The sequence below is a fragment of the Lepisma saccharinum genome, chromosome 27, assembly GCF_977018435.1.
Source record: "Lepisma saccharinum chromosome 27, izLepSacc3.1, whole genome shotgun sequence".
Classification (NCBI taxonomy): domain Eukaryota; kingdom Metazoa; phylum Arthropoda; class Insecta; order Zygentoma; family Lepismatidae; genus Lepisma; species Lepisma saccharinum.
In genome coordinates, this window is record NC_139255.1 from 58,418,758 (window position 1) to 58,432,979 (window position 14,222).

The window sequence follows — 14,222 nt, forward strand, 5'->3', positions numbered from 1 at the left end:
CGATGCACTAACGTTTGGCACCATTTTGGTGCAAATCGGAGAAGGTGGGGGGGCTGACCCCAAAAGTTAAGGTGTTAATATCTCGGATTTCCCGTTGTGCACAAACGAAATTTTTGCGTGCACATTCGTGCACAAACGATGCACTAACGTTTGGCACCATTTTAGTGAAAATCAGAGACGGTGGGGGGCTCACCCCAAAAGTTAAGGTGTTAATATCTCGGATTTCCCCTTGTGCACAAACGAAATTTTTGCGTGCACATTCGTGCACAAACGATGCACTAACGTTTGGCACCATTTTGGTGCAAATCGGAGAAGGTGGGGGGGCTGACCCCAAAAGTTAAGGTGTTAATATCTCGGATTTCCCGTTGTGCACAAACGAAATATTTGCGTGCACATTCGTGCACAAACGATGCACTAACGTTTCGCACCATTTTAGTGAAAATCAGAGACGGTGGGGGGGCTGGCATTTAGACAGCCCCCCCAAATTGACTTGCTAATTTTGGTGTTTTCCGTTTGTGCACAAACGAAATTTTTGCCTGCACTTTCGTGCACAAACGATGCACTAACGTTTGGCACCATTTTGGTGCAAATCGGAGAAGGTGGGGAGGCTGTCTAAATATACGTGCGGAGCACTTCCTATTATGTCATCCTCCCCACCACTCTTCTACGTACTAGTCTGGCCTTGAGAGTACGAGTGGTGCCAACTCAGCAAAATTAAGCTAAAACAAATATGACAAACAATTTTCACTGATTAGCGTGACGGTGCATGCAGGCTCCTATTATATCAGTGGTTCATTTCATTTAATCCGGTCTTTGAAAATGCGTGCAGTGCGCCGATCGTAAACTGTAGTATTATGCACGTGCGTTAAGGTTTATAACGAAGAGAAACTACAGGGCGAATGACTTCATTTTCTGAATGAGACATCGAGCAGTGGCCTGTTTTTTTTTGTTTTTTTGTTTTTTTAACTAGTGGGGTGATGGTTCGTTTGTTTATCCTACAACAATCACTACGAGAACGCAATCTGATAACACGCTTGCCTGTGTTCTTTTCTAAAGCATTGAAATGTTCATGCTCTTTACTCTTGGCTGCAAGATTCTTACTTTGAAAGAGATGGACTTATGGACAAGCGTGTAGATGAACTGATAATTAGACTTGGTGAAGCCGATTCAGACACGGACACAGATTCATCGGTAGACACAGACTCGGATGAGTGGGAGAGTGAATCTGAAGGAGAACTGGAAAACATTTAGGTGAGCTCAGTTCTATCGTTTATATATTTTTCATTTTTCTATCGTTTTATTTCATACATTTCTTATGCTGGTAAGAAATATCCCTAATATAACTTAATTCATTTAAGGTTTAAAGGGAAAATATCAAAATGTATTTCGCGTAATCAATATGTAACGTAGGTGACGAGATACTAATTCATGCCTTTCACATTCAAATTTCGTTCAAAATTCTCAGACAATTCCGCTCCCTCCAGGTTGCAACACTGCAAACGAACGTCGCCGCAGACAATGGAGTGGGGAAATGTGATGTGAGGTGCGCAAACAATGGATTGCAGCGTCTTGTTTTTAAACTTGTCAAGTTATAGGAAACCCCTTGCTTAAACGTTCCTCAATGTCCCATGACGGGTGTAGGAGGAAAGGTGCATTCAGACCAAAGCAACACAGGTTTCACACCGAAGCGATAAGGACTCTGCCTCAAACCTGTAAAATTGTAATAATAATAATAATAATAATAATAATAATAATAATAATAACCGTAATAATACAGTAAACCCTCGTTAACACGAATCCCAAGGGACCGAAAAATCAAGAGTTCATGTTAAAAAAAAATTGTGTTAACCGGGGACTCAAATTTTATTGTTTCAATACACTTCTTTTTACACATTAACTATTTACAATACGTATTATGTATTTAAGTATTGTAGATAATGTAGATTTGGCAATTCCATACTGCTCAGCAATTGTCATTTTGTTCAATTCACCACGGTCTACTTCAGGATTCTCAGCTTTGTTTGCAGATCTATAGAGGAAGATTATTTCCGTAACATCTTTGGCTGTTATGCATTTGAAGCATCGGAACGAGTCACAACTCTCGAAGCAGCCAATTAACCAAGGGAGCCGCTGACGTCATCTCAACCCAGAACCTATCGCTGAGCCCGTTGCTCAGGTTCTATACGCCCACTAGGCTCGCTAGACAGATTTCTGCAGTTCGCTGAAGATGTTCCGAAAGTAATTCGACTCTACATGTCTGCTTCATCTTGGCCATGACTCCTATCTTACTGCTTGCAACTTGATGTTCCTCGTACTGGCTACGTTTTAGAGAATAGAAAAACACATTTGAACACATTGTTGATCTGAACCTGTTGGTTACAATACTGTATAAGTTGATTGTTGGCAAGATGATAGAGATTGTTGAGCGATTTCTTACATACCTAGCAGAGGAACGACAGAGGAACAACAGAAAAAAAAAAATATGAAAAACTTTGAAAGTTCGTTTTAGATGAGATCTAATGACGCAACGGACTAAAAACCAGTTCGTAATTCGTGGTAACCGAAATTCGCGTTAACCGATAAAACTTTCTATAAGATATGATACATCCCTGCCGGGACCAACATTTTGTTCATGTTAACCGAGTGTTCGTCTTAAGCGAGTTTGTGTTAACGAGGGTTTACTGTAATAATATTCACTGCGCATGTGCGACTATCAGACCGAGAGGAAACGGCCCAGTCCGAGCTACATGTGCAGCTTGTCATGTCGATTAGGTTCAAAAGGATGCATTTATTTATGAAGGTTGATTTCCAAGAGGCACATGTCGGAATTGTCGCTTCGGTCTGAAGTTCCCTAAATGTAAAACACTCAGTAAGCTACACATTGATAGTACAGACCAGTTTTAGTGGTAGATGATAATTAGCCAGATAATATCTTAATAAACAGAAACATTTTTTCCCCATAGAAGTATCAGAGTTATTAACTTTCTTCAAAATTTGATTTTTCTCCGGTGGGGGTCGTATCCCCACCAGCCTCTTTATTCGGAATCGGTACGCCCTTGACCAAGACATTGTGCTGGTTCTTTTCTTCTTCTTCATCATCGTCGAAAATAAAATAGGGTCCTGCGTTCGATACAGGCCCGTAGCTAGAATTGACCTCCAGGGGGGGGCTCACTTGTTATCAGGGGTCTTTGTAAACCAAGTCCAATTTTCAAAAGTTTAACAGTATTAAATGAAGGTAAATTATATGTGTGTGGGTCATTAAGTTATATGAATTTTAGAAATATCATACAAATACTACATTTTTTCTGTATCTTTTAAAACCTCATTTTTTTAATCCCTCACTTCATACCCCATACTACTTTTGGTGATACAGATATTTATATCACGCTAGAAAAAATGCACAATATTCAATCATAGTGCATACAATACAGTCCACCCCCGGCGGAAGCAATGAAACTCCCCTTTGTTTCCAAAACATGCGAGCTGTTGACCTTTGACGCAGATGCGGAGGGAACTTGCATGATGACATCAAAGTCACAGATTTCTGTCTGAACGGGAGTCGCAACAGGGGCAGCGAACGTACAGATAAAGAAGCTGCCCTGTGCAGGAACCTTCTACAGTCTAGAGGAGACAATCTTCTAAATACTTACCGCTACTTATACTTCTTCTTATAAATAAGATGAACAAATGTAATAACTGTTGTTCATGTTCTGTGAATTTATCCTTCACCAAAGTTGTGAGCAAAATAATATCTGCTGTCTATATTTTCACTCTTCACTGCAAACAAATTACAGAGAATAGTTTTGCCTAATATCAAGGGGGCTGAAGGCGGGCCAGGGAGGGCTGACGGCAGTTCCAGGGGGCTCTGCCTGGCTACGGGCCTGGTTCGATATCCGGTGGAGGCACATGGTTCAGATCTCGCTTTAAACTTAGCTCGAGTCCCGATTACCCTACCCTTGCATAAAGTGGACCAAAATGTAAAACTATTGAGGGGTACAATGTATATTCCTCGTTCCTGTCAGCCCACCCTCCCCAGATCATGTCATAATCCCCATAAAGCATTTAATTACGACATCGTATCACTTTTTTAGCTTTGAACACTTTACTTGATCTGACACCGACACCTTTTTCTTCTTCCTCATCTTCGCAATTAGCCAAAAGTGGCAGAAACGTGAAGTAAAATAAATCAACCCATTCATTCATTCCCAATAATCCCCCCTGCCACGTGAATACCCCTTGTTCACTGCTGACGGGTGTTTTTCACATTCATATATTGCGCCACAACTTACCTGTGGTGACATCTGTTGAGAACAAGAGCAACCTGACGCAAGCGTTATCTCTGTTTGTTCCGCTGCCTGCGTAGGATCTCCCTGTGATGTCCCAGATTTATTTTTAAGGCGAATCGTAGCCGTGAAGTCACGACCCCACGCAGCTATCACGTGGGGTTCAGCTGGACCTCGAAGTGTGATGCCCCCTTCCCTTCCACTCATTCAGGCGCTGAACGTCATTCATTCTTCTGCCCCGATCGCATGCGCCACTGCCACGTCACGCCTCGAGCATCTGATCAATCGATAATTCTCCCAGCCATTCTCAGCTTCTAAAATTGGTTGTGAGGCAGGGTTTTCGGGTGGAGGGATTTTTTTTCTCAGAGGGAAATTTTATTATACCAAAAGGGAAGATTTTAGTCCAGAACATGCAGTTTCTTTCACGAATGGAAAAATTATTACTTTTCACAGAAGGGACATTTTATTACTCCAAAAGGGGAAATTTTAGTCCAGAGCAACTTTCTCACAGAAGAGAAATTCTATTACTCCAAAAGGGGAAATTTTAGTCCAGAAGAGCTTTTTCACAGAAGGGGTATTTTAATTATTACCCCAAAAAGATAAATATTAGTCTAGAACATGGAGTTTTTTTTTTTCACAGAAGGGACATTTTATTACTTCAAAAAGGGGAAAAAAATAGTCCAGAACAGTTTTTTCCGCAGAAAGGAAATTTTAATATTCCAAAAGAGGAAATTTCAGAACACGCAGTTTTTCACAGAAGGGAAATTTTATTACTTTTCACAAAAGGGACATTTTCTAAAAAGGAAAAAAATAGTCCAGAACAGTTTTTTCACAAAAGAGGAAATTTTATAGCTCCAAAATGGGAAATTTTAGTCCAGACCGTAGATTTGTTTTTTTAAAAAAAAAAACGGGCTCCATTGATTACGAGTTGACAACGATACCACTGCGACATCGGTGAGATCCAACACAATGGTATAAGTTGAAATTATGCAAAGATGTCAAATTGTATTCCAAAAATAAAATTTGAATGAAAAATCCTAACACGGATACAAACAGATAATATTGCTTCATTTTATTCAAAAAAGGAAAAAAAGAAACACATTTATTAATAAATATTTAGCAAAGAGAAAACTAAATATATGCTTATAGGCCGAAAACAAGTGTTAGGTAATAATCAAAAAAAAATTTGATAACTCGTTTGAATCAGATACCAAATTCAAGTACTTAGGGAGTAATGCTAACAAATGAAAATTATATTAACGAGGAAATAAAAAGCAGCCTAAATTCAGGAAATGTTTGTTACTTTTCTCTTCATCGTAAATAAGAAACTAAAAGCAAATATTTGCAAAACAGAAATTTTGCCTATAGTATTGTATGTAATTGTATAACAAGTGACAACATGCTTGCTAGAGTCATGTTAGTGTGAATGGGAATGAATATATATAAGTAAAATTGATTCTCAAAACACTAGTGGCCGCGGTGGCTCAGTCTGTAATGCGTCTTACTACCATGCTCAAGGTTCCAGGTTCGATCCCCGGTCGGTTCAAATCTGGAAACTTTCCTAAAGTTGGAAGCGGCCCCAGTGCCCACCCAGCGTCGAATGACATGGGTACCTGGGGGAAACCCTGGGGGGTTAAAGGCGGTCAGGGGCATGATGCTGATCACATCACCCCCACTCATGACCGGGTCAAGAAAGTGTGGGGCGTTACCCCCACACCCCCTATATGCCTTCATGGCGTGTGCTTAGCACAGGGGAGCACTTTACCTTTTGAGCACTTTAGTATTGTATGGATGCGAAACTTGGTCCCATACATTAAAAGAGGAACATGAGAGTATTTGAAAATAAGATCCTTAGGAAAATGTTTGGACCTAAAAGGGATGAGGAGACAGGTGAGTGCAGAAGGTTACATAATTTAGAACTACATAATTTGTATTCATGTCCAGATATTATTAGAATGATTAAATCAAGAAGACTTAGGTGGGCAGGCCATGTGGCACGAATGGGAAAGGAAAGATGTTTTTACAGGATTCTTGTTGGGAAACCTGATGTTAAGAGACCTAGGAAGGCCAAGACGAAGATGGAGGGACAACGTTGAGATGGACATAAAGGATGGAAATGATCGGATTGATCTTGCCCAGGATAAGGACCGATGGAAGGCTTGTGTCGCTGCAGCCATAAACCTTCGGGTTTAAGAAGGCTAGAGAGTTAGTTTAACTGGTTTAGGCGAAATGGGATTCGGTAAATATCGGAAACAAAATATCCCATTTGGCCTGAAATGGCGGACAGCAGTCAGATTTAATTGACGGGTGCTGATTAGTAAGCCATTAGGCGAAATGGGATGTGATAGGTGGAGAAATAGAATAGTACTTTTTCTATACTAATTCTTATCATACATTATTTCTGCACTACAACGTATATTATTGCAAGTTGAATACATATGTATCACAATATCAAAAGCATTAAAACAAAGATTGCCCATATGGGAAAAGGAAAATTCGCCTCAAAGGCACACTGGCGTCGTGTACCTGAGGTGACGTAGTGCTGACGTCATGAAACGCGAGCAACGAAGCTGGGGCTTGAACTCTTCTGGGGGGTCGATGTCAGCTGATTCCCGTGACGTCAGAAGCACCGGGGAAGGGGCGCAGGAGGGTGTCGTAATTGCCGGTGTCTCCTATCGTTAGCTGATTACACAGGGTGTTCCAAACGTTGAGGAGCTTTAACATTCATGGTTAATGATAATGTGCAAGACACGGTTTTGCATTAAGAATTTCTCATTCTATATCTAGTCGACCTTTGTGACGGAACGGTTATCACAACGCGCTACGACCTCAGGTATCCCGGGTTCGATTCCCGACCCCACGGCGATAAGTTGATTTTAATACCAAATTTTCAATGGAAACTTCTACCAGTGTCGTAAAGCAACGCACATAACGCTTTGCAGGGAAACAAATATTTCAGAATCTAGATGTCATCATCATCCTTCGCCGTTTCCTGTAGAAGTCTAGCCTGTGCCTTTTTTCCCTGGTCTTCCACCACTCCTCTCTTTCCACGGAGTTCCAATCTTGTCCTCTTCTCCTAACACTCCGCTATCTGTTCTTTCCACCAAGATCTTGTTCTCCCCCTTGGCCTTGTTCCCACTCCTTGTGCATCGTAAGCTCTTATTGGTAGTCTTTCTGCATCCATCCTCTTCATGTGTCTGAACCATCTCATCTGTGCCTGATCTATCCTGTCCTGAAGCTTCACCACACCCACTGTCTGTCGGATCTCCTCATTCCTTATTCTATCCCTTCTAGTCTTCCCCAATATACTCCTTAAAAATTTCATCTCCACTGCCTGCATCTTTCTTTTGTCTCTCTCTGTCATTGTCCAAGTCTCTGCTCCATACGTAATTATTGGCACATAGCATGTGTTATATATCACTAGTGACAGAATTTTCGCGATGCGCGAAATCGCGAAACGTGAAAAAAAGATTCAATTTTGAACACTCTGCACGTAACTACACCCCCAATGATGAAATATGCATGAGTTTCATACGCGAAGTAATGCGGAATGTGTGCTTTTCCACGAAATGAACGCCTTTTCACGAAATAACCGTGAAATATCATCAAATTAAGTAGAAAACACGCAAAAACCGGCAATCGAAATTGCGCGGCGGACGAACTGTCGATTTGTAACGAAAGGTTTGCCTAAAGTTTCCTACCACTTACAGCTGAAGAACTTCGATCACATCAGGGAGACGCTGCAAATTGGGATTTCCCATGCACATAATCTCAGTTCGAAAACTTCGCTCCCTGTCAAGCTGCATTCCTTTCTTACCCCGAATGTCTACTCAAATTCCAGTTTCATTGAACTTGCTAGCTGTAGCAGCGATAAGATTAATCTGTTCCCGCACATCAAGAGAAACAATGGTGTCATTTGTGTTCAGTCATGAATGAATTTTGTTTATCATCACTTGATTTTTAACATGTGTTTGTGTATGTGCAGTAGTGATTATTTTATTTGTTGGACAGCAAGTTTATCCTTTAAATACATACAATGAATAAATCACTTGAGATATGCACTTTAGAAATGAAGTGATTTTGTGTTGATGTTTTCTTTTTGGTTGGACAGCTAAGTACTTGTGCATGTGTACAGTATATAAAAATGAAGTAGTTTATCAATTTATAGCTCTTTTGTATGTTGTTTCCTCTCATGATGAAAAAGTGTGTGCCATTTTTTTTCACTGCTGGTATATACCGCTGATCTAACATTTTATTTACCGCTATCCTCAGTTTTTATTTACCATAAATGTGTCTCCCTATATATCACTATGGTTCGGAAGTTGAGGAAAAATCCTTTTCTTTCCTAGTGTCCAAAGACGATGCACAACATAATAAATGTTCATTTTGGGTCATTGTAGGCCAGAAAAAGGTGGTTTTTATTTGTCTTTTTTTTGCCTTTTTCGGTGTTTTTTGGCTTATTGATCCTTTTTTGGCCTTTTTAAGGTATTAACGGCTTTTTTTTTTTTTTGCAACTTCACCTTCTTTCGACTACGTTTTCACTGCCCATTCTCAATTCGAATCATCATCAGTTCATCACCTCTTAAACATCCATATATATATATCGCGGTGGCTCAGTCGGTAACGCGTCTGACTACCATGCTAAAGGTCCCGGATTCGATCCCAGGCCGGTTCAAATCCGGGAACTTTTCTAACAATGGAAGAGGCCCCGGCGCCCACCCAGCGTCGAATAACATGGGCACCTGGGGGGAAACCCTGGGGGGTAAAGGCGGTCAGGGGCGTGATGCTGATCACATCACCCCCACTCACGACCGGATCAAGAAAGTGTGGGGCGTTACCCCCCCCCACACCCCCTATACGCCTTCATGGCGTGGTGCTAAGCACAGGGGAGCACTTTACCTTTTTTTACCTATATATATATATATGAACCATTCCTGAAACGAGAGAAAAACATTTTTGGACTGAAAGAAGATGCATTTCATTTATATAGTTTTTTCGCACTGTGTGTTCCATACCACCAGAATTTTGTATTATTTTTATTCATTAAATATGTAATTAAAACTGAAGTTATTATTTAATTTGGATCACATTTATAAATCCTTTTTTGATATTTTAGGTAATTTTTTTTGGCAATTTATAGGTCTTCAGCCTTCTTGAATGTCATAGGTACATCCCTGTTCCATATTAATCTTCGAAAGCTTTGATATAGTCCACCACCCATTTGTCCTATTCTGTTTAACTTCTCATCTATTCTTCCACTTCTCTCAAGTATGCTTCCTAGATATTTGAACCCCCCCCCCCCCACTACCCTCTTCCGTGTCCATCTTTATTCTTGAACATTAAAATGCTAACCAGGGCAAAATTTATTGTATAAAAATATACACTAAAAACATAAGATTCACAATAAATTCGCTGAAAAAGAGCCTGTTAGAGGGTGGAAACGTTACGATTTTAGTGTATATTTTTATACAATAAATTTTGCTCTGGTCAGCATTTTAATGTTTTATTAACATGCAAACAAGGCTTAACAGTGTTACCATTTATTCTTGGTACATTTCTGGCTCCATTTCTTGTTATTATGTATTAGCACCTCGCTCTATTCTGCACTGAATTTCATTCCTGCCCTTCTACGATCCATGTGTCCCATTTTCTTTTGCCGTTGACTGTACATGTTTACTTCAGAACGCTTTACAGGCGCGTCTTGAATTTTCTTGATGGTATTTTCATGTCCGTATGTAGTGTCTTTAAAGAGACTATCCGCAGCTATAATTAAAGTTTGGTTTTTTAACGCCAAATGTCAGGGATAACGCGAAACGCGACGAAGATAATAGTGCATGCGAATTATGTCCTTCAAAGTATAAGTTGTCGTTGCCCGTAACCCGAGAGACAATCCAGGGACATGCAAAAGGTGTTATCGTCAAACTGTCACCTTCCGTCACATGATAGCGTTTCCACAATTCGGAACCAGTTCAGGGGGTGCAGCACGAGACGTTTCGAAGACTGGGATCGTCTGTACGTCAACTGTTTTTTTATTCATTTAGTGATTGCCAGCAACGTAGATGCTTCCACAGGAATTGACCTACAGCTTAGAGTAGGCATGAGTCAATCTTATCCGAGTTGCCTGACGCGTTCAGAACGGAAATTGTTATCCGACAATTTGTCCATCCTTATCTTTTAGTTTATGTACTTCAAACATGGGAGGAGTCGCAGCGGTCGGTCGAGCTCCTGGAAATTGAAAATATTAATTTTGATTTAGAAAATGTAATCAACTCATTATGTCCCGCACCAAGGAGTCATGCTTTGAACTCCAGCTACGGGACTAACTAACTAACTAACTCTCTAGCCTTCTTAAACCCGAAGGTTCATGGCTGCAGCAACACAGGCCTTCCATCTGTCCCTATCTTGAGCAAGATCTATATACTCTTTTCCATCCCTACAGATTTCCTTTAGGTCCATCTCAACGTTGTCCATCCATCTTCGTCTTGGCCTTCCTACAGGTCTCTTAACATCAGGTTTCCCAACAAGAATCCTGTAAACTCCTCTTTCCTCTCCCATTCGCGCCACATGGCCTGCCCACCTAAGTCGTCTTGATTTAATTATTCTAATAATATCTGGACATGAATACAAATTATGTAGTTCTAAATTATGTAACCTTCTCCACTCACCTGTCTCCTCATCCCTTTTAGGTCCAAACATTTTCCTAAGGATCTTGTTTTCAAATATTCTCAATTTATGTTCCTCTTTCAATGTAAGGGACCAAGTTTCACATCCATATACTACTACAGGCAAAATTACTGTTTTGTATATTTTAACTTTTAGTTTCTTAGATATTAAACGAGAAGACAAAAGTGATATGTTGTTTTAAATCCACTTTATGCAAAGTAAGGCTAATCGGGACTGGACCTACAATTTAAAGTGGGATCGTAACCCGGTCGTAGAAACATACAACGACGACTTCGTCGTGCTGACCACACGTCACCCCGTAACTGGTTGGATGACCTCTCACCTCAGTTAAGGCATGATGAGATTTCTATGTGAGAGGTCTCTGAAACTTTTTCCTAACTTCCATAACTTTTCCTTTAACGTGTAAAAATTAATAACAAAATACATAAGCAGGCATTTCAACATATCAACGGTGTAAGAAACAGTGTAAAAAATGAAGAAAAGTAGTTAGTCCAGTGGATATTCACAAATCTCATGTATCGAGTACAACGGCTGGGTGTTCGTCGGGCTGATCACCCGTCACCCCAACACTGGTCTGAGACCTCCACGCTATAACAGGTGACGGCGGAACAGTGTGGGAGGGAGACCAGCAGTCGGTAGGTAAGCCAAGGCCCGCCAAGGTGCTGTAGAGCTGTGGGGTTATGTTATGTTATCATGTATCGAGTGGAAGAGTGTCCCCAAGTTTATAATATCGTGTCATTCTTTGCAAGATAGAACAAAATTCACAATGTTGTTTATATTGCCACTTGATATAGACTCTTCAAATAAATAGAAAAGAACTTAATAGGTGCACAAGTAAGTACACGTAAGTAAGCATGTAAAACATTGTCACTTCTCACTGTTTTGTCCGTGTAAAAACCTGATCATATCAAAAGTGCGTATGTTTTACAAACTGCGTAGCACTGCACTCCTAACATCGCCAAATATATAAACTTGCATGGCTGTGTTGCACATTCCAATGTATTATTATACAATATTCAAATGCATATAGTGAGTTACACTGAAAACTGTCGCTGGTAAAACTTAAGTATAGCGTTCCATTTTCTTTTCTTCGTTTAAACTGTACACTGTATACACAACTATGGCGTGGTGAATACCTTTGTATGACTGCACACAAAATTAATAATCTTCCAAATGACAAAACTATGTGCTTAAGTTATAACTATCAAAAATGTTTTGCGAACAAATATGTCGCTTTCAATATTCCATGTTGGTGAAAAGAAAGAGATAAAAAAAAAAAATAACAATAATACCTGCATGCGACAAACATATGCATAAAATATTGGCACTAAAGCATGCTTTCTAAAATGTTCGAAAGTGCTATAATTATGTTATTTGTATTGCTTGCATGTCCATTTATTCTTCGAAGTGCAAAATTTCATCGTAAAAAAAAATTATGCACTAATTGATGCGAACACTGGTCACTTGACACCACTGGTGCGTGTCGCTTCCTTGTAGTATGATGTACACTTGCATGCATATAAAACTAGTTCTTATGCATGACACAAAACTAAAAAATGTATATAAGGGCTATGGAAAAATATTGTTTCCCATAATGCATGTTAAATAACCAAATAGATACACATGATAGGAGCTCGCATGTGTATGTGTAGAAACACTGTAGCACAATTCTGTAATTATTGTTTGTGACCAGAACTGCTGTTTGTATAATGTATGTTTTCTCTGCTTCCTCTTCTTTCTGGATTGCTTGTCGTCTTGACTGCATTGGGGCAATGTAAAAATGTAGTAAATTACCCGTAGAACTTGGAAGATGGGGAAAAGTTGTAGTTCGAACTGCAGTGTGGAGGGAAATTTATCTAGCTCCATCACTAGGTGTTGTTGATAATGTGTAGTCTGTTATACTGGGAAATGTATGGTTGACTACATCCTTCCTGTAAAAGGTAGTCTCCGTGTAGTAATTAGAAATGTCTGCATGTCTCCCTCAAATTGGTGGTGACGAGTCTCTTCTTGAAATAGTGCTTAAAATGTCTGCATGTCTCCCTCAAATTGGTGGTGACGAGTCTCTCCTTGAAATAGTACTAAAAATGTCTGCATGTCTCCCTCGTAGAATTGTAATCAGTCTTTCTGCCTGGTAATAGACTGCCTGCGGATGTCCGTCACAAAAAATGCCCATGGATGGTGTAGGCATTGCTTGTCCATGGTGCTCCGTATAGACAGGTTAGGTTAAAAGGAAAAATTATGACAAAGAAAGGAAATTGCAATAGGATGGGTATATATAATTCAAGTATGCATGTACACAAAACCAACTAATTTCCACTGCCTTTTCTTTAAAATTAAATTAAATTGTCTCATCAAAAATAGAATATGATTAAAATAAATTAATAAAATAATTGCCATAACTCTTTGAAAATAAATAAGGAAAATTTAAATAAAATATCCAACCGTAATTAAAATATTAATGTCCATGATTAATGTGTTGCCTTAACCTATTAATTATTACTGTGCTGCTCTGAATTAATCTGTTTCGCAAGCTGATGATGCTTATAAAAATAATATCCTAAGGTTGCGGTTAATAACACATTCCAAATAACAAAAACTAATATAGACATAGGCAAAGGGTTTAGAACTAATTCTTGAAATGAAATGTTCTTACTAATTGATTGATTAAGTTGTTTTAAAGCAAGTTCAAGCGAAGTCCATTGGGGAATAGTGAAATCAGATAAATTCTTTGGAATATTAAGTAATAACTCAATTTCCTGCATTTTGACTTGTTCGAAGGCTAAAATTCTTGTGTGTAAAATTTGTTGATCCACAATAATCTGTGAAAAATCCTGATAATTAAAAAATAAAGATTCCCCTTCGTTAAGCTGAATTGATCTGTGCGTGTTCAAATTATTATTCAAATTCTGAATAACAATAAATTGACCTGAGCCTGATATTAAAATACCATTACGTGTCCTAATGAACTGAAATGATTTATTGTCAGTAATAGATTTCACTTCAAAATTACAAGAAACTGACCTATTGTGTAAAAGTAAATCTTCCAAACACTGTACATCTCTATCGATGGTAACTTCACTATGCGAGCAGAGATAAAAAAAGTTTTTAAGCTCGCATGCACTCTCAACAATTTGCACTAATCGTGGACTTCCCTTATGTTGCATACTATAGGTTAACTCTGGGATTCGAATGCGAGACCATGAATTGTTATGCAAAATGCCTAAGTTAACTGCTCGAAAAATAGGAGCGATGTCA